Source organism: Giraffa tippelskirchi, chromosome 5, assembly GCF_054371585.1.
Source record: "Giraffa tippelskirchi isolate mGirTip1 chromosome 5, T2T-mGirTip1v1.2.pri, whole genome shotgun sequence".
Classification (NCBI taxonomy): domain Eukaryota; kingdom Metazoa; phylum Chordata; class Mammalia; order Artiodactyla; family Giraffidae; genus Giraffa; species Giraffa tippelskirchi.
The window spans coordinates 184,632,363-184,652,960 of NC_137279.1; the positions used below are offsets into that span (position 1 = coordinate 184,632,363).

The window sequence follows — 20,598 nt, forward strand, 5'->3', positions numbered from 1 at the left end:
AGATTACACTAATCTCTCTCCTATATATTTGTGTGTATGTTTGAAATTTTTCATAATAAAAAGTTTAAAAAATATGTCTTAGTTGTTCTTGGTTCTTTAGTTTTCCATAATGATTTTAGAATCAGCTTATCAAACTACATTTTTAAAAATTGAAATAGCATTGAATAGGAAGAACTGACATCATTAAAAAATTATAATTTTTTATCCATGAATGTGAAATATCTCTCCATTGATTAGGTCTTTTTAAAATGATTTTGAGTAAATATTTATGCTATTATGTATCTTTTATTAGATTTATTATTAAATATCTAACATCTCTATAGCTATTGTAAGTGATATACTTTTACAAATCACATGTTTTATTATTGTGTTAATGTAAAAACATGCAAGTGACTTTTGTAAATTGGTCTTCTACCAGACACCTGGCTAAATACAATTAGATCTAATATAATAATTTGTCTTTTAGGTTATTTTCTAGGCAGACAATTATATCATCTGAAAATAATGATGGTTTTATTTTTCCTGTTTAATCTTATCATGTACACACCTAACAAAGTATCCTTAAACTATATAAAGAAAATTTGATAGGGCTGCAATATAATATAGACAAATCCACTGTCATAATAGGAGGTTGGAGCACATTTTTAAGAATTGTGGACAAGTCAAGCAGATAAAGTTTCAATAAACATTTGATGATATAAACAATAAAACTGAATGAACAGAAGCTTGACTGCACATAAATCTCCTTTCTACAGTTAGAGAGTACAAGATCTTCTCCAAAACGGTCTTAGCTATCCATTGCTGTACAAACTCAGTAGTGTAAAATGAAAATAAACATTCTAAAAATCTCTAAGTGTCTGTGGGTCAGGAATTCAGGATCAGCTTGACTCGGTAGTTTTAGCTCAACATTTCTCATGAGAGTCACAGAAATATAACTGGCTGCAGTCTTCTGATGACTTAACTGGAGATGGAGGATCTGCTTTTAAACAGACTTGCCCACATAACTAGTAAATTGGTGCTAGTGGTTGGAAGGAAGCTTTGGTTCCTTCCCATGCAGTTCTTTCCACAGGGCTGAGTGTCTTCATGACATGGCAGCTAGCTTCCCTCAGTGTGAGCAACTTCAGACTGAAAGATGGAAACTGCAAAATGTTTTATGATGTAGCTTCAGAAGTCACATACTGTTATTTCTGCAGTGTCCTACTGGTTGTACATAACAGCCCTATTTCACTGTGGGAAGGGACTGCCCAAAAGAATAAATACCTTGAGAAGAGAATATCTGGGGGTCACCTTGGAGACTAACAACCACAACCGCACATGTAACCTTTACAAACATTGATTATATATTAGTCACAGAGAAATTTCAAAAAATAAGTATCACGCAGGCAGGATTCTTTGATTACAATACAATGAGGTTAGAAGATAATAACAAAAATGTACACTAAATAATACTATTTGGAAATGATTAACACACTTCTGAATAACTCACAGATCAAAGAAGAAATCACAATGAAAATTTTAGAATATTCAGAATTGAATGATGATGAAAACATGTGAAATGTGGTGAAAATAGTTTTTCAAGGATAATTTTTGGGGGGGAATTCAGTGCCTCAAGGCTTGTGGGATGTTAGTTCCTCCATCAAGGATGGAACCAGGCCCTCACTTAGCTGTGAAAATGCCAAGTTATAACCTCTGGACTGGCAGGGAATTCCCAAGAATAATTTACAGCCTTTCTATTTATATTTAAAAAGAGGAAAAAGTGGGACTTACCTAGTGGTCCAGTGGCTAAGACCCCACGCTTCCAAAGCAGGGGACCTGGGTTTGATTCCTGGTCAGGGAAGTAGGTCCTGCGTGCCACAAGGAAGAACCTACACTTGGCAATGAAGATCCTGCATGAAGCAACTTAAATCCAGCACAGCCACACACACACACAAAAGAACTGTGGAACATTTAAGAAAAAATAAAAGAATAAAAGGAAAGGCAAAAATTAAGAAACTACATTTCCAATTTAAGCAGTGACTTAAAGAAGGAGTAGACTTGAAGAAAAGAGAGGGAAGCAGACAATAAAAATAAGAGCAGAAATCAAGAAATTAGAAGATACAGTAGAGAAGATCAACAAAGCAAAAAAAAAATTATCCTTTATAGTAATTAAAATATGGACAAGTCTCTGGCAATGAGAATCAAGAAAAAGAGAGATGGCACAAATACATATTATAAAGGAGGCACAATGACAGAGGAAGCAGATTCAAAAGATAATATACATACAATGGAATATTAATCAGCCATATGAAGGAATGAATCTGAGTCAGTTGTAGTGAGGTGGATGTAACCTAGAGCCTGTTATACAGAGTGAAGTAAGTCAGAAAGACAATAACAAATACCGTATATCAACACATATATATGAAATCTAGAAAAATGGTACTGATAAACCTATCTTCTGCAGGGAAGGAATGGAGACGCAGACATAGAGAATGGACTTGTGGACACAGCGTGAGAATGAGAGGGTAGGACAAGTTGAGAAAGTAGCATTGACATATGAACACTACTCTATGTAAAATAGACAGCTAGTGGGAAGCTACTGTGTAACACAGAGCCCAGCCTGGCACTCTGTGATGACCTAGAGGGGTAGGGTGGGTAGGGAAGTGGGAGGGAGGCTCAAGAGGGAGGGGATATATATATATATATATGTTACATATGTTATGACTGATTCACATTGTTGTATGGCAGAAACCAACACAACACCGTAAAGCAATTATCCTCCAATTTAAAAAAAAAGAGAATTTCATCATTAACTTTATGTCAATATGTTTGAAAACTTAGACAAAATAGACATTCGTAGCAAGATATAAATTCTTAGAATTGATTCAGAAGAAATAGAAAACTTGAAACAGTCCTTTAAATAGTCTTGTTAGGGAATTCCATGGTGCACCAGTGGTTAGGATTCAATGCTTTCACTGCCAGGGAACTAAGATCAAACAAGTCACACAGTGTAACCAAAAAATAAATGAATAGTCTTGTTAAAGAAACAGAAGTAATAGCAAAACAAAACAAAACAAGGGCAAACAAAAAACTTTTCATTAAAACAAAAAAGCACCAGTTCCAGATGGTTTTACAGATATGTCTCACTAAACTTACAACTATCAAATCATCCTATTGTTACATAAACTTCTTCAGAGAAAAGAACACACTCTATGAAGCTAGAATAACTTAGAAACCAAATCCTAGATAACAAAAAACAGGAAAACATCAGGGTTATTTCATTTGTTAATACAGGATGCAAAAATCCAAAACAAAACACTACCAGATCAAATTCAATAGTATATGTAAAATAAATGCTAAACTCCTCAAGGAAGTTTGGTTTATCTCAGGAAAGTAAAGTTAATATTAGTAAAATTTAATATTAATATTAATAAATGTCTAAATGGAATTGATCACAATAGATTAAAGGAGAAAAACCATATGATCATGTCAAAATATGCAGAAAAAATCTTTGAAAAATGCAACATATATTTGATAAAACTTGTAGTAAATTAACAATAAAGTGGAACTTCCTTTACCTGATCAAGAGAGGTATTCAAAAATCCCACAATAAGTATCATCCTAAAGAAAAAGTGTTGGAGCATTAAAATTCTGAACAAAACAAACATACCCACCATCACCACTTCTACCTAACATTGTTCTGTGGCCAGCACAATAAGACAAGAAAAACAGGCCAAAGGCAACAGAATTATTTTCTCTAAATATATCAAACATATTTTATAATCTGTGTCTCATAATTCTAATAACTGGGTCCTTTGTAGATGTGTTTCTGCTGTTTGTTGCTGTTCATTTTCTTTGGAACTTTATTGCTGGAAATTATTTGAATCCTGAGATGAAAGTGAGTTCCTCTAACAAACATTCATGTTTCCTTCTGCTAGACGCCTGGGGTACTACCTTTCTGGGAACATTTTATTTATTTATTTATTTTTCTTGCCCATAGTGTTTCATTTATTTATTCTTTAAAAAAATTTTACAATGTTGTGTTGGTTTCTGCTGTACAACAATGTGAATCAGCCATATTTATACACATATCCCTCTTGAGTCTCCCTCCCCTCCCCCCGTCCCACCCCCTTAGGTCATCACAGAGCGCCAGCTGGGGCTCCCTGTGTTATATAGCAACTTTTCACCAGCTATCCATTTTACACATGATAGTATATATATTTTGATGCTACTTTCTCCATTCGTCCCACTCTCTCCCTCCTCCACTGTGTCCACAAGTCCATTCTCTACATTTGCATCTCCATTCCTTCCTTGCAAATAGGTTCTTCAATACCCTTTTTCCCCCCTAGATTCCATATATATATGCATTAATGTATGATATTTGTTTTTCTCTTTCTGACTTGCTTCACTCCACGTAACAGGCTCTAAGTTCATCCACCTCACTAGAACTGATTCAAATTCGTTCTTTTTTATGGCTGAGTTATATTCCATTGTATATATGTACCACAATAAGTATCATCCTAAAGAAAAAGTGTTGGAGCATTAAAATTCTTCTTTATCCATTCATCTGTCGATAGATATCTAGGTTGCTTCCATGTCCTGGCTATTGTGAATAGTGCTGCAGTGAACATCGGGGTACATGCGTCTTTTAGGATAGTGGTTTTCTTAGTGGCTCAAATTAATAAGCATTATTATTGCTCAACAGTCCTAGACCGACTGAGTGGTTCTTCTCATTCAGCTGGTCTCACTTAAGTGTCTACAGTCAGCCACAGTAAGGTATATGTCTCTGTTGCTCTTGGCAGGATTCTCTCACATGTTTGGGGGTCAGCTGGCTACAGCCTGGTCTATGATGGCCTTGTCTTGGATAGCAAGTCTCTCTTGCATCTTGTCTGTTATCCAACAGCAGGTTACCAGGCTTGTTCTCACAAAGGAGGCAGAAGACCAAGAGAAAGAGTAGAAGCAGGAAAGCCTCTTACAGCTTAGGCTCAGAATAGACACATCATGACTTTTTCCATATTCTGTTGGTTAAAGCAAGTCACAAGTCCATCCAGATTTAAGGAGTGGGAAAACAGAGCCCTTTCTTGATGCAGGGAGTTGCAAAGTCATGTGGCAAAATCATGGATTCATGGAGGGGTGAATTAGTGCCACTTTTGCAACCAAGGTATTACAGCTCCTAAGGCTAAAGTTGGCTTCAGTGCTCTGCTTACTTCTCTGGTTCTGTCTTCATTTAGATTTTGGCTGGAGGGATTTTTTTTTTTTTTTTAACCAGCTCACTGATGCAGTTAAGAAGATTTAAAAATATATTTCATATCTATCATTAAAAAAAATCATTTATCATGTTTTCAGTGGGAGGATCAACCAGGCACCTCGTCTGCCATACCGCTTGACTGATATTTTGATGAGTTTCTCTGTCTCTGCACCTGTGTGGCTCTCTAATTCTCTTCTAGTCTTTGAGACTCTATTCAAATGCTTCTGTTATGCTTCTTGACTTCTTTGACTGCCCTTCTTCACCCAGACAGAGCTCTAGATTCTAAAAGTATTTAGTGCTCATCTCTATTAAGGCATGGAATTCTTAATACAGCAGTCATAATTTGTGGAGTGCAAGGTGCCTTAAAAAAATTAAAAAAAATTTTTTTTTAATTATTGAGAATTTCAAAACAGTGACAACAGAGCATAAACCTTGTAAGCGTGGGGCTCTGCGTAACTGCACCACTCACACTCCCATGAAGCTGGCCCTGAGAGTAATGACTGATTTACCTCTCCATCTCCCTCATACACTACTGGATGGGTGTGAGAGAACACTGTCTAAAGTCTGTCTGACTAATCTTTATGCCCCAGCAGGCTAGCAAGGTGCCAGGTACAATCAGTAAATATTCGTGCAAGGAACAGATGAAAACTACACTATTTCTTAATTCTAAAATATGTCAACTCTTTTATACAACTGTAAGAGAAAAGTAGAGAACCACATAAAATGTCCCTACCTGTTGTAAGATGCTTTTCCAATTTCAGAATAGTTAACAGAATGTACATTTTAGAACTGAGAAGGACTTCCCTGGTGGTCCAGTGATTAAGAATCCATCTGACAATGCAGGAGACATGGGTTCGATCCCTGCTCTGGGAAGATTCCACATGCTGTGGGAGAACTAAGACCATGTGCCATAGCCACTGGGCCTGCGTGCCCTAGAGCCTGTGCTCCGAAATAAGAAAAGACACTGCAATGAGACCTGTGCACCATGCTCACCGCAACCAGAGAAAGCCTGCAGGCAGCAATGAAGACCCAGCACAGTCAAAAATAAATAAATCAACTAACAATAATTTAAAAAAACTGAGAAAACGTGGTGGTGCCTTTTAACATCCTGCATGATGGCTGTTCTTATGCTTCATGGCAAGTGAGATGCTTCTTGCAGTTCTAAAGTCTGTTCCTAGGATCAGCTTTCTGTCTAATTTTCCCTGGTATCTGGTCGTGGCTGATCCCTGGGCTGGGAATTCTCTGCAACCTTAGCTCAGGCTGAAACTTTTTGATTGAACAGGTCTTGTAGGCAGCAGGACAGGTGACCAGTCTGCCTATCTCCCACCAGAACTTTATGTCATGTGGCATCTTTAAACATCTTCTTGGGAAATGGGGAAAGGGCGTGACTCCCAGTTTAATTTACTTGGGCCTGTGACTTCTACTTTCTCTATTTTCAGTTTCCCCCTTTATATGAGGAGAGCCAGTGGCCCCAAAGAAGTACAGGGAGAAGGTTGTCGGGTGGATATTGAATCAGAACTATTCCAAGGTCTGTCTGTTCCTAGAGAGGAGGATGGTCAGTCTCCCTAAGCCTCCCAAACCCACATCTCACCGCCCCAGCTTTCCAGATCAGAAAAGGCGGACGAGGGAAGAGGGGAAGACGGCTTTAAGGATGCACGCTATTCTCCACCTCAACTTTCAGCGCCTGAGGCCGAGCTCCCCTCACACCCACCTCTGGAAATCAGAACCCAGAGCCAGCCCCTCCCCAAGCGGTTTCCCCAGTGCGGCCCCCTCCCCCCATTACAGCATCGCTCTGGGCGCCAAGACGGATTCCAGCCAGGGACTGCTGCAGTCCGGTCTCCTCCGCCTCTCCTGGCTCCCGCAGCCTGTGTCCGGGCTCCGCAGCCTCCGGCTGAGCTCCGGACCGTCCCTTTTCCCTCCTCCACCCCGCCCCCGCCTTGGCACGACCCCTGGCTCAGGGCCTAGAGGTGGGCGGACACAGTGGGTACAGGTGGGGCCCCGGCAAAGTCCGCGGGTAGAGCGGGGTTTTCCCTCCACACAGTGGGGCTGCCTGGGCTGAGCGGGCTGTGGCTGAGGGACTCCAGTCTGTGGCTCTGAGGCCCGGCACGGCGCCCCAGCCGGGGAAGCAGGGGAAGGGGGGCCCTTAGACCTGCGGCCAGCGGCTGCAGTCGGGTAGCTCATCCGCGAAACCCGAAGCGTCTCCTAGACGGATGTGCCCAGGGGGCTGGATGACATTCAGGGTGTGACTGTGCCTCGGTGGGACGCGAGACCCTGTCTGGGAGGCTGTGGGACTCTCCCCAAGCGCCCGTCTCTGGGCTTCGGACCCTGTGCCTAGGCGGCCGTGCGTCACCGTGACACTGTGTGTGCCTGTTCCTGGGTCCCCAGCGGACGCGGACCCGGTGGTCCCCGGGGAGGGGGAGCTTATTCGCACCCCCGCCTGGGCCTCGCAGCGCCGTCGCTCAGCCTCCCCGAGGCGGGCGCTCCTCGGAGACCCGGGCGGCCGTCCGCTGGCTGCGACCTCGGCCCTCCTGGGTCCCGTGCGGGGGCGGGGAGCTCGGCCCCCTCCCGCTCGCCGGCTCTGGGCTCGGCAGCCCTGCGCGGGGGCGGAGGCGGGGGCGGGGGCGGAGCGCGCGGGCGGGATCCCCCCGCCTCCCCTTCCTGGTCCCCGGGAAATCCAGCCTCCGTGGCTTGGCCACCTCCCGCTCCCGCGCCCGCTGCCGCTCGGCGCTCGCTCGGGGCTCCGCAGCCGGCGCGGCCCCTCTGCCGGGGGCTCTGCAGTGCCGGGCCCCGTCCCTGCCCGCCCGCCCGCCGCCGCAGCGCCCCCGGCCCGGGCCGCCGGCACCATGTAACCCGGCCGGAGCCCGAGCCGGGCCAGGTAAGCCGCGGGGAGGGGTGGGGACCGGGCCGCGCGCGCCGCGCCCTCTGCAGCGCCCCCCAGCCTCGGCCTGGCTGCGGCCCCGGCGCCGCCCACGCCCTGGGCTCCGGCGGCCTCGGCTCCCGGTCCAGGGTTAGGGGAAGGCTGGGCCTCCTCTGCTGCCCCCGCCCGGGCCTGGCTGCCCGCGGGCCTGACCGGAGGGACGGGTGGGAGACCACGCGGAGTGGGGACCGGCTCTCGGGGTAGAGCCGCGGGGCCGCCAGTCCCGGCTCGGCTGAGGCTTGGGTCTGAGCGGGAGTAGCCAGCAGGGTAATGGGGGGAAGTGGAGGTTTCAGGGAGATCCGGAGAGAAGTTTTCCTCTGCAGGTGTGTGAGTGTGAGTGCATGTCACTGTGTCTGTGATGAGCGTGTGTGTCACCGTGTGGGTCTGTGGGTGGCTGTGTGTGCCAGTGAGTGTATGCAGCGAGAGTGTGCGTGTGTCATTGTGGGTGAGTGTGTGCGTGTCCGTGGATGTATGCAGTGTGAGTATGGAGGGTGTTCCCGTGTATGTATCTGTGAACATGTGTGTGAATGAGTGTGTGTGTGGTCACCGTGTGTGCCTGGGGGGGGGGGGTGGTCCTCTGAGTGTGTATGTGAACGGATGTGTGTGTGCCGGTGTGACTGTTTCCGAGAGTGGGTTCAGGTATCTGTGGCCTGCGTGAATGTGTGTGTGTGTGGTTGGGGGGTGCGTGCTGTGTGAGAATGTATCTGAGCTGGGTTCATTCGGAATCGTGCACACCTAGGCTTTGTCCCCTCCTCCCCCACGGGATGCCTGGTGGGGTGCTGGGGTTGGAACAGAGAGATGGGACTTTTCTGAGGTCAGATCAAACCCCTTCCCCAGGAACTCCTCACCCGACTCAGGCAAGAGCTGCATGGCACTTTCCACCTTGGTTCCCACCTTCACCTACCCCAGGGGGTACCCTCTGTGATGCTACTGGTTGTGTCCTAGCTGGACACTGAGGTCCCTGGGGGTGATGGGGTGGGGGGTGCAGCTGGAGTGTGTGCTTCTCCTTCTTGAGGTTTGGAACTTGTGTCACCCCAGTGATGTTTCACCAAGGGCCCTTTAGCACCAGGGGCTGAGGAGGCCAGGTGGATGGAGGCTTCTGTCCTGTTCTTAGTCATCAGAGCAGGTGGCTGTCTCTAGACTTCCAAGTCCTCAATTTCTAAGTTCTGGGTCATTGGTTCAGCCCACTGACTCCAGGTGGGTCTGTGCAAAAGCTCTTTGAAGTAGTAATAATTTAAGAGACAATGCCCTTGTATCATTTCAGGGCTTTTGAAAAATGTTCCCTTCTCAACTCTTGCTCTTCTTCCTAACAGCCCCAGGATGAAATTACCAATATTCAACTGTCTTTGCTTTTTACCTACAAAAACAGCAATTTCATGTGGTTCAACCTAATATAATGCCAACTTACAGATGAGGATATTGAGGCTTGAGAGTTGAATTGCATTCCCCACAATCACACACTGCTAGTTAGTGATTCAGAAAGACTCCGACCTGGGTCTTTTGCTGACCCGAAGAGCTGGGCTCGGCCAAGGTTAAAGAGTGGTACTCCCTGGTGTGCTCTCTCTGACCCTGGTGGCACTGCCCTCCACCTCCACCCAGCATTCCCTGAGTGCTGGGGCTACTTCTGCACCCAGCTGCCAAGGCCTAGATGGGAGAGAGGGGGAGCAGAGAGGAGGGAGGGGTGGGAGAGGCTTCGTGAGTTGGCAGTGAATCAGGGTCTAAAAAGGGAGCTGGGAGGGCTAGGGTGGCAGGTGTTTCTAAAAGGAACACGAACATAGGATGAACAGCCTCAGATACAACCCCCGCATCCCCCACCCCCCACTGCCCCACTGATCTGGCAGGCAGTGCCCACTGCGTTTTATGCCAGGGGGCTCATGTCCAAGGAGTAAGCTTGTATGTAGTTATAGAATGATGGCCAGGGGAGGAAACTTAGAACTGACTTGGTCCAATCTCTTAATTATGAAGTGAGGAGATTGAAGCCCAGAGAAGGGAGAGGACTTGCCCAAGGTCACACAGCAAACTTGTGGGTTCCTAGCTATCTTAGCCCAGGAACTTTCCAACCTTCCATGTTTCTTTCCATTCCTGGAAACCCCCATTCCCACCTTTTGCTCCTTAAAACAGAGCAGAGGGGATTTGGGGAAAAGAAACAAAAACTCAATAACCCTAAGGCTATAGACCCTTCGACCTGGGACCCCTTTCCAAAGAGAAGGAGTTAACAGATGTTCTTGGGAATGGGGATTCCTAGCCATACCCACCACTGAGGTAGGCCATGGCATCTCTTAATTCTTGCCAGTGAAGGGCTGAAACTGCTGCAGGCCAGACTCCCAGACTTTCTTCTGTGGCAGCAGCTGGCTGCTACCTGGCAGCTCACATCATCTCTCTCCGGTTGATGTTGGAACCTGGGCTGGCTGTGCTCCATTTTGCTTCATACCATCCAGTTTCTGATGCATTTCGTTGGCCTGACAGTTCCTTACTTTATAGGTTTATAGGTTCCAGTTAGGTAGAGAAGCTTCTGGGGCTTGTCTGATTTTGGAGGGGTTTGTGGTTACTCTTAAACTCTTTCTGATTAAACTTTCCCAGAGTCTCGGGTAAATGATAAAGATAAGTGTTCCCACTTTACAGATGGGAAAATCAAAATTCATAGACGAGCCTCTTATTTGTTCGGTTTTTCTAGTAATCTATTAAGATCAGTAGAAGAGATTCTTTTGAGTGAGGGGACAAAGGGGCAAATGACAACATAAGCTTTTGTCTAGAGGGGCTTCTACAGACCCCTTCCAGTATCTTACCAGCCCCATGGTCAGGAAACCTTTCCAGAGTCTGATGTCATTCCCACTTGGTAGATTCAAAGCTTTGTCTCTCAGTGGGGGTTGGAAGAACAGCTGTGTACCCTCCACTCTACAAGCGCTATGTCTTGATTCCCTCTTCCCTCCCAACCCCCTAGTCTGAAGGCTGCTGGCTCAGCGGGCCTCCTGCTGTCTGGGGAGTCTGGGTTTGAGCTGGGGTGAGGTGGTGGCAACATCGTTATGGTAACGAGCTGCCAGCTCATCATTGCTAATAACTTGTCAAGTCCCTGGGCTCAAATGCAGCATGCCTTCTCACCATCCCTTCTCCCCATGTCACAGAAAGAAAAAGTGAGGCTTTGAGGGAGGGGCCTGTAAATAAGGGAGTCTGGGGAGGTGGGTGGCCTTGTCCTTGGGACTGTAGCTGGGGAGCTGTGGGGAGGTTGCTTGGGGACTGGTTTACACATATGATTATATAAGTTTGCATATGATTGCATGGGCTGTTACATGTGCATATACTGAGAACATACTTGTAGAAACCTGTACATGCTAGCTGACATGTTCATGTGCTTTTACACAGCAGCCCACATGCAAACATGCCTCCAAGCATCAGAACATGCTTGCGCATGAATACTGCCTCTACCATCTGAACATAAGGCACCCAAGAAATCTGGGTTTGTGGGGGTGTCCAGGTATGTGGGTGGGGATCTGATCTTTTTCTGATGCTGTTTCTAAGTGTCTTGTTAACAAAGGGACAGAATGGTCCCAGAGTTCCTTCCTTCCAGTCAAGAGCTCAGAATGGAAATGACCTGGGGATGGTGTGAGCACTCAGCTCTCCAAGGCTCCTGCCTCTATCCCCTTTGAGCTCAGGTATCCCCTGCCCCCCTCACTCTCTGTTCTTTCTCATCCTCTCCTCTTCCTGTGTGTAAATATTAAAGAGCTGAGCCTGCAGGGCTGATGTAGACATGGGGAGAGAATGAAATTAAAAAGGATTCCCTCGCCCCTATCCCAACATCCCCACCCTGCAGTCCCCTGCTCTTGCCTCCTCCCCTCTTCCTTCTCCCCTCCCCTCTCTCAGTGCTTCCACATGTCTTTCCTCCCCCCAGTCCAGATGGGAGCTGGCTCCTTCAGAAAGGGGGCTCAGAACAGGGTGTGGGGAGCTACCTGTCTCTGCCTCCCCCCAGCACATCTGCCTGCAGGGCTGGGAGCCCCCACGTGAGTATTTCTTTTATTTTTTGGGGTGGTGGTTGAGAAGGAAAGTGGTTTTAGAACCAGCTGTGAGTGGCGTTGAGAAGCTCAGGGCTGAAAGGAGGTGGGTGGGGTCCTCTCTCTAGGCTCACTCAGGGAAGTCTCGTGTCTGGGTTTCTTTTCTTTCTTTGGACATAGAGAGAAAGGAGGAGTACCAGGTGCCTCCGGTGGATGGGAGCGAGTGTGGGAGGGGCAGGGGAGAGGGGCTTCTGTACTAAAGAGGGTGTATAGTGGGGTAAGCCTCTGGTTTCTGGCATCCTGCCTTTCTGGCAATGGGGCCGTAGAGTGGCTGGGAGCTGTCCCAGGTGCTGAATTTGACTCGGTAGGATTTGCTGCTTTGGAACTGTCCTGAGTATTGAATGGGGCTGCATTGAGGGACTGGTGATGGGCAGAGCTGAGGGCTCACTAGAAAAATTCTTCCAAATGACCCACTTTCCAAGGACAGAGTCCTTGGAGGGACAGATAGATTTTGGGGTCCTTCCTTTGGCCTTAGGCCTCACCGTTCTTAATAGTATTTGGGAAAGGGACCCCTCTTTTCCTGTTTCAGTTCCTCCTCCCCTTTCTAAAATCACCATATGGCTATTGTGGGGGTATGGATAGATGATGATGTTTCTGCTGTGAGCTCTCTTCTCCTGGATAGTTTTTAGCGCAATAAGCTTAAGGGTACTGGCACCAGCCTTTCTCCTACTGGGTCCCAGAAGTTCAGGCTCAAGGCAGATCTGAATTAAGAGGGTTCAGGTTTTGCTGGTTTAGGCCTGGGTTGGGTAGAGCTCAGGAGTTCTGGATAATTATACCATGTAGCATCCCCCTGCCCATCATACTTTTCAATTCAGGAAAGAGGCAGTGAAATACTCTGCAAGCCTGTCTCATGTTTTGCCACAGCTCAGAGCAGCATTTGAGAGAGACTTTTGTTGGGGAGGAAGGTTTCCAAGCAAAGGACTCGAGGAGTGGGTGGGGTTGTTCAGTGCCATGGAGCAGAGAAGGAGGAGGCTACTAGTGATGGGGCAGTGGGAAAAGAGGAAAATATGGAGGAGAAAAAAAACTATTCAAATTGAGGGATTGGGGTTCTGGATTTCAATCCTCAGCTCCTTTGTAAATCTTTTCCCCACTAACCTAGGGTCAGGATCATCTCAGTTTTCTGGATTCTTATGCTCCATCTTTGTAAATCTGAAGGGAATAGAGCAAGGATTTATTTCTCTGGGTCCCTTCTCTTGTCATCCCAGGGGGATGAGAGCCAAATGTCAGGACATGCAGATGAGACTGTGGGGGAACAACAGGCAGGAGTGGATGATGGCAGCTTCACCTCCCATCCCCAGGAGAACAATCAAATATCCAAATGGCATCCTTTTTGAGGGGAGAGGAAGGAGAAAGTTTCCGGATGCTGGGCAAAAAATGGGTGTGGCAGGGAGTTCAAGAGAAAGGGGAGGTAGTTAGGGACCCCAAACGGAACCAGTTCTAACCTTTACAGATGTGACTCCTGGTTAATTAGGAGCCCCTCACCCATCATGTTTTTCATGTAACTCGCCAAGATGATTCTTCTCTGGTTGCTTGGGAGGAGCTGAGTTTTCCTGTGCTGTGGGTGCTGGGAGGTGGTAGGTGTGGGTGTGGGTGCCTGTTTGGGGAGGGGAGGTGTTTGTGCTCTACTCAGCTCTCTTGGTTACATAACAGCTTTGATAAGACTTTACTTTGGAGCTGCTGCTACTGCCTGAAGCAGTCACCCCTCCACCCCCACATGGAATGTTGGATGTCCACCCCCTTCTCCGGGGCCCCTTGGAGAGTCTTGCTACATTCACGATCTAGTATTCCAGCAGCTGCTTTCCTGCTGGGAGGGGTCTTCAGTTTGCTTCCCTGCTCCCTAACCAGCTCCTGCTCTCTAAAATAGTTGCTTCTTTTAGTCTTGTGAGCCCAGGTTACCCCCACTCTTTACATTTTTAGGCTTCCAGGGGTGGGAGGATTTCACTGGACATCATGAAGCTGTCCCCTAGGGAAGAAGAGAGGCATCCCAAGAAGTTTTAGTGCCCAGAGACAATGTTTGTATTGTTCTTTACTCTGCCCCAATAGGTGTTTTGGAATCTGGGAGCTGTGGACCATAGCCAGAGGGACTGGGAGGAAGAACCCTGGCCTTAATACTTTCCCTTCATTTCCCCTTTTAGAATTAAAAAGTTTTAGATATCTGGGAGGTGGGGGCTGCCTTTTGGGTGGAAAAAGGTGCTCCTCCTCTGAGGTGCACCTGCTTCATGTTCCCTGCCTCCCAGGTTGTCTATGGAAATACTGATTATTCCAGGCATGAGACAAGGGGGATAACAAAGCCCTTTCTTGGAATGACTTTTTTTTTTTACTGTGAGTGGGTAGAAATGGAGTATGTCCAGGAGTGGGGCATATCTTATTGATAATAGGAACAACTTTCCAGAAAGAACTGGGAGACTGGCAAGAGGAGAGAGCAAATGCAAGCTTGTGATGTCACTTGGAGAGAAGATGGACTTCCGGCTTTGTGCATAGGATAGAAAAGCCAGAGGAGAGGCTGGGTGTCTCTGCTCTTCCGGTGCCTGTGCATGCGTATTTCTGCCTGTGAGTGTGTATGTGACTGTGTATGTGTCCATACGTAAGAGTGAGAGTGCTGTATGAATGTGTACAAACACATTTGTGAGTTTGTATAGACACATGTGTATAGACATGTAGGACTCTATGTATGCATCTAGGTATACATGTGACGATAAAGGCAGTTACGTAATTAAACCTGTGGGGGGGTGGGGTGCTCACTCAACCACATGTATATGTTAATGCAAGTATGCATGTGAGCGTGTACGTGGCGGCACATGAATTAACAGCATATGAATATATGTATATAAGTTGTCATCCACGTGAATAAATGTGACAGAAAGGATGAAAGAGAGGGATTCTGACTAAACACTGAGGCTGTTCAAAAGTTGTTTTCACACAGGCTTGAGCTCAATCCACTCTGATGCCTGTGGCTCTTCTCCAAAAACCAGGCTCCTTGAGGTCTCTCAAATTATCTTCGCACGAGGCCTCAACTCTTCTCCACCACCATCCACATGCAGGGAGTTTGCAGAGGAGAAACCTGTGCAGGCCTTGGGGACAGCTGAGTAAGGGAGCTGAGCTCAAGGCCGATCAAATGCTATGGTGCCCAGGAGTGTATATGGGGAAACAGTTTGAGAGCTTGAACTTTAACATTACTACTGAGGTTTCAAGAATCAAACAGGACAACCTGGGCTCAGTGGATGAAAGGGGCAGGGATTTTAGGGAGGTCCACGTGTGTGCATCAGCCTGTGCACACATATACACGTATTTGTGTATATGTGTACATTACTTGTCTTTGCCTTAATGTGCATATCTCAACATAAATGCACTTTCTAATGTGTACACATGAAAAAATATACAGGAATATCCTACCAAAAGAAGGGTTTGTCGACGTAAACATACATGCTAACACGCATATGTATATAGACAGAGTATGCAAAATATGTATGCATTTACTAAATACGTAGGCATTTGCTAATATGGGGCTTCCCAGGTGGCGCTAGTAGTAAAGAATTCAGGTGACATAAGAGACACAGGTTCAGTCCCTGGGTCAGGAAGATCCCCTGGACGAGGGCATGGCAACCCACTTCAGTATTCTTGCCTGGAGAATCCCATGGACAGAGGAGCCTGGTGGGCTACAGTTCATTGGGTCACAAACAGTAAGACACGATTGAAGCAAATTAACATGCATGCATGTCCTAATATTGGCCTGATGGCAACCCATGACCTCACTCACCCAGGTTAACAACAGCTTACGAAGAGTCCCTCTTCTATCACACGTGCCTCCCCTGATTCATCCATTCATTCAGCCAACGTTCATCTCATGCCTGTGTTGTGCCGTGTACTGTGCCAGACACTGGGGATGGTCCTCAGCCTCAGGTAACTTACAGTCTAGACCTGGATCCAAATAAGGAGAGTGTTCAGGAAAGCAGGAGGACAGATGTATTCATGGGGGCGAGTGGGGGCCTGTGGAGGGCTTGGTCAGTTCCGGAGTGGGAAAGGGAGGCCTTAGCAAAGGATCCACAGAAGAGGAGGCCATTGAGCCAAGGCTTGAACATGTATTCACCAGGTGGGCAACTTGAGGAAAAAGTGTTTCAGTGATAGGAAATGTCCCAACTGGTCTCCCTACCTCGTCCCTTGTCAGCCCCTCCTCCAGATAGCTTCCCCACGAAAGCAGCCAGCCTAAGATAGTGTTGGTTGCTCGGTCATGTTGGATTCTTTACGACCCCATAGACTGTAGCCCGCCAGGCTCCTCTGTCCATGGAATTCTCCAGGCAAGAATACTGGAGTGGGTAGTCAGTCCCTTCTCCAGGGGATCTTCCTGACCCAGGGATTGAACCTGGGTCTCCCACACTGCAGGCAGATTCTTTACCGTCTGAGCCAGTGGGGAAGCAGAATCATGCCTTTCCCACGGCTTTCCATCTCACTCAGAGTGAAATCCTGGGTGCTTAGTGGGCCCCAAGTGACTGAAGTGCTGGGTGTAAAGTAGCCTCTGGTGACCTCCCTGATCTCAAGTTCCTTCCCTGCACGTGCTTCCTTTCGGTTCCACAAAGATGCTGAGCTGAGCACAGCCTCATCTCAGGGCCACTGCTTTCCCCTCAGCCTGAAGTGCTCTCCCCCCAAGCACCCGCGTGACTTACTCCTTCACTTGATTCAAGTCTTCGCTCAAAAGTCACTTTTTTGGAGAGGCCTCCCCCACAGCCTATCTTAAATAGCCCCCTTGTCATGCTGTCCTCTCACCTCAGAAAAAAATTTCAGCACTTACCACCTCCATTATTTCATACACTTGTTCAGCATCTCCTTTTCCACTAGGATATAAACTTCATGAGAATGGAACATGAGGATATCTGGTTTTGCTTCGGCATCCACTGTGTTCCGAGGAGTGCCTGGCTCAGAGGCACTCACTGCACACAGATCTTAGGTAGATCACAGTGGCAGGCAGTGAGGAAAGTGGATCGGGCTGGGCCAAGATACAAGGTGGGGAGACCAGTTAGGAACCTGCTGGAAGAGTTTTGGTGGAAATTTAGGATGAGGGCGGCCTGATGGAGAACATCAGGAGTGGAGGTGGAGAAAGGGAGATACAGTGTACAAACACATGCATGCACGCACACATAGGCCCACATGTGCGCACGTATTATAGTTTAGCCAGTCACATCTACTGTCTTAGTCAAAGCAAGCTAAGGAAGAGAGTAAAAATGTCTTTATATGTTAATATGGTATGGATGCCATGGGCACTGAGTGACAAGCTGGACACTCTCCAGCTAACCCTGGCTGATGCTCTCCACACATCCGCCTACCTCTCTCAACCAGGCTCAAAGGACTGCCAGGCAGGTTCCATTTGGTCAGTGATGCAGGGCTTCTGCCTCAGCACACAAGGGTAGGGTCCTAGGTCCTGAGTAGTGGAAAGGGTCTTCAGAAGTCAGAGTCACAGAGACTTAGAGACACGTGGGGGAGGCATGTGGACTCTGAGAGGGGTGCTCAGAAGCAGCGACCTCAGGCCCGGCCCAGACTTCCTGAGGCCGGACGTGGTGGAGGCAGGACAGCATCCTCAGAGGGCATCCACTGGGTAGCCCCCATCTTTCCCCGCCCCTCCTCCTCTCTCTGCACCTCTCTGGTCCTTTTCCCTGGTAGGGTGGCTGCCCAGTCCACAAGTATGGACTTCGGAGTGAGTGGTTCCCCCCTGCCCCAGGGAGTGTGAGTTCAGGGATATGGGGCCACCCAAGGAATGTGGACCCAATTTCTAGAGGACAGACTGGGGGTTTGGTGGTAGGGGAGGAATCCCTCTGAGAGTCTCAGCTTGGTCTGATTTCCTCCCTAAGGAGAGAGCACGGAGACTTGCGCTTGCGTTGCATAATGAGGCACTGAGGTTAGCCCTCCGGCAGGACCATCCAGCGTCTAGGGTAAAGCGACGGAAACTTAGTACCTAGGAGGCCGGCGGATGAGTAACGGAGGAAGAGGTGGGAGCCGCAGGTCAGCCCCTCCGGCGCCGCCCCCGGACTCCTAGGGGCCGGGGGTGGGCGGGGATGAAGGCCTCAAGTCCTCTTTAAGAGCTCCTCCCCGAGACCCCCAAGCCTGCACCTGGGTTGCTTCATTTCCAAGAGCTAGAGACCCGTCGGGGTTCTGGGGTGTGTGACAGGGGCCTTCTGCCAATCTTTGCTCCCCTCTGGACTAGGGGCAGGGGCGCTGCCGCCGCTCCCCTCCCACCTGGGCTCTGAGCATGGGGGTTGGGCCGAGACAGCCGCCAGAGCCGCCCACCTGCCCGCGGTGTCATGGCAACGACTCTGCCCACGTGGACGTTGAGGAAAGGGAGGAGAAGAGAGGCGAGGAGGCACCACGCAGACAGGAGGATGGGAGGGGGCCCCTCTGGGTCCTGCGTGCCCGAGCCCCCTACCTCTCCCGTTGGGCCCAGGGCCCCACAGGGCAGGGTGGGACTTGTGCTCCTGGCCTGGCCTCAGAGGGTCCATGTCCTTGGGCGTCCTGAGTGATGACGACCTTGGCCTCCTGTACCGGGGGCCCCAGTGGGGTCCTGAGGGAGAGGGGTGGGGGGGCTTCGGCAGGTGCAGACCTCTCCTCGCCCCACCCCACAAGGGATGGTGCCTGGGGCTGAGGGGATGAGAGCCCGACCTACTTCTCCATTTTCTCCCTATTTTTCAAAAGGAAAATGACCCACTTTTCAGCCAATCAGACTGGGGCCTATTCCCAGGCTCGTTCCCTGAGCCCCCCTGCCCAGGCCTCTTGCTCCTTCCTCAGCCTGTTAGTCACGTGCTGGCCCCTCTTCCTGAGGGAAGCAGGCCGCACCTGTGTGGAGGGCCCCTCCCCACCCTCTGCGCCAGGCTGGAGAGGGGCCTCTTCCAGGGGTAGCCGGGGCCTGACTGATTCTGCATCAGCGCCCCTTTGGGCAGTCGGTCGTTGTGGATGACTGTGGTCCTGGGCACTTTGAATGTTCTGCCCCCCGTCCCCTTACTCTCCTAAGACCCGCACCCTGGAGAGACAGGAAGGGCTCTGGGGCGGGTGGGACCAGGACTGTACCCCTCCTCTCATTCTGTATGAGTGGGTGCTGGTGGGCCATCTTCCCAAGCTGCTCCATTTTCACGTGGAAAGGGAGGGCTGGCAGCCCTGGAGAACCATGGCTGCTTGTCTGCCTTCCAAAGAACCCTCCTAGAGGGTTCTGTCTAGGCCTCTCTTCCCAAACCCCTCCTCCTCTCTAGGATATTGGTCTGGGCCTCAGAGCCCCCTCCCTCCCTGAGCTATATTGGCTTGGGCTGGCTTGGGGGGTGATTAGGGATTTAATTATTTAGTTTCTCCAGCTCAGTAGATTAATTCCATCCATCACAGGCAGGCTGAGCCATCTCCCCATCTTAGGGCTGCCTGGCCAACCCCAGAGGGAGGCAACATCATTGCTCACCTGGGCCCAGTATTAGATCTGGGAACAATGGATAAAGTTCTTGTTGGGGGAGGATTTGATATATGACATTGAGCAGACGTGGGTGCTTAAGCAATGTGAGATGAACTTGGGTATCTGTTGTATGAGGATAAACATGTGAACATGTATGTGAAGTTTTATGTCTGTATAGCTTCCGTGTGTACAAGCATCCATGTCCTTTGGATGAAAATGCACATGTATGAACTCTTGTGGGAACAAGTCTGTATGTATGTGTGCACATTATGTGACGATGGCTAGTTATTTGAGGACAGATGTCATGTGAGTTGTGTTGAATGAGTCTGCATGGCTCATAAGCTGCCTCTAGAGAACATGTGTGTTAAATTGTGAATTAACATTCTTGGGACCATGGATGCCCATGTGCAAGGGAGGGATGGCGAGGGTGGAGGTTTCCTGAGGTTGAGTGATGAGTCAGGGCACACTGGGAGTCCATTTGGTGATCTCATCAGACCAGTTTGGTCAGAGAAATGCTACTTCAGACGTGCCAGGGCTTGATCTCCTAGTGGTTGAGAGTGTAAGGCCAGGACCAGATCCATATTCAAATCCTCTACCACCTGTGTGACTTTGGGCAATTTTTACATTTCTCAGCCTCAATCTCCTCATCTGTAAAATGGGAGTAATAATCGCACCTACTGCAAAGGATGGTTGTGAGGACTACACAAAAAAGTACACTTAGCACTTGACACAGTGCCTGCTCAGTTGTAGGCATTCAGTGAGCTGAGCCTTAGGCTTTAGAGTTGAAAGATACCAGAGGTTGTGTGATCTGAAATGTGTTCTGTGCTTGAATGCATCCTATACCATCCTCCAAGGTGGTTCTTCAATCTCAGCTTATATGCCTCCCTGGACAGGATACTCCCAGCTCTTCAGGAAACCCACACCACACTGGACCAGCCCTGCCTACTTCAGAGTTCTGGTCCAGCTGCAGGGAGTCATTTCCCTCATGCCTTCT

The 20,598-nt window shown here is 48.4% G+C and overlaps 1 protein-coding gene across 2 annotated transcripts in view; it reads left to right on the forward strand.

Moving 5' to 3' along the window:
• Nucleotides 1–7,883: 7,883 nt before the first annotated feature.
• Nucleotides 7,884–20,598, forward strand: part of DLGAP3 (DLG associated protein 3) — a 62,237-nt gene continuing 49,522 nt past the window's right edge. Inside the window, exons 1-2 of one of the 2 annotated variants that reach the window (XM_081489043.1) lie at nt 8,026–8,099; nt 12,028–12,136. The gene's annotated coding sequence lies outside the window, so the exon portion shown is untranslated. Of the gene's footprint in view, nt 8,100–12,027; nt 12,137–20,598 lie in introns of both variants that reach the window. The other variant, XM_081489044.1, reaches the window with a different exon arrangement.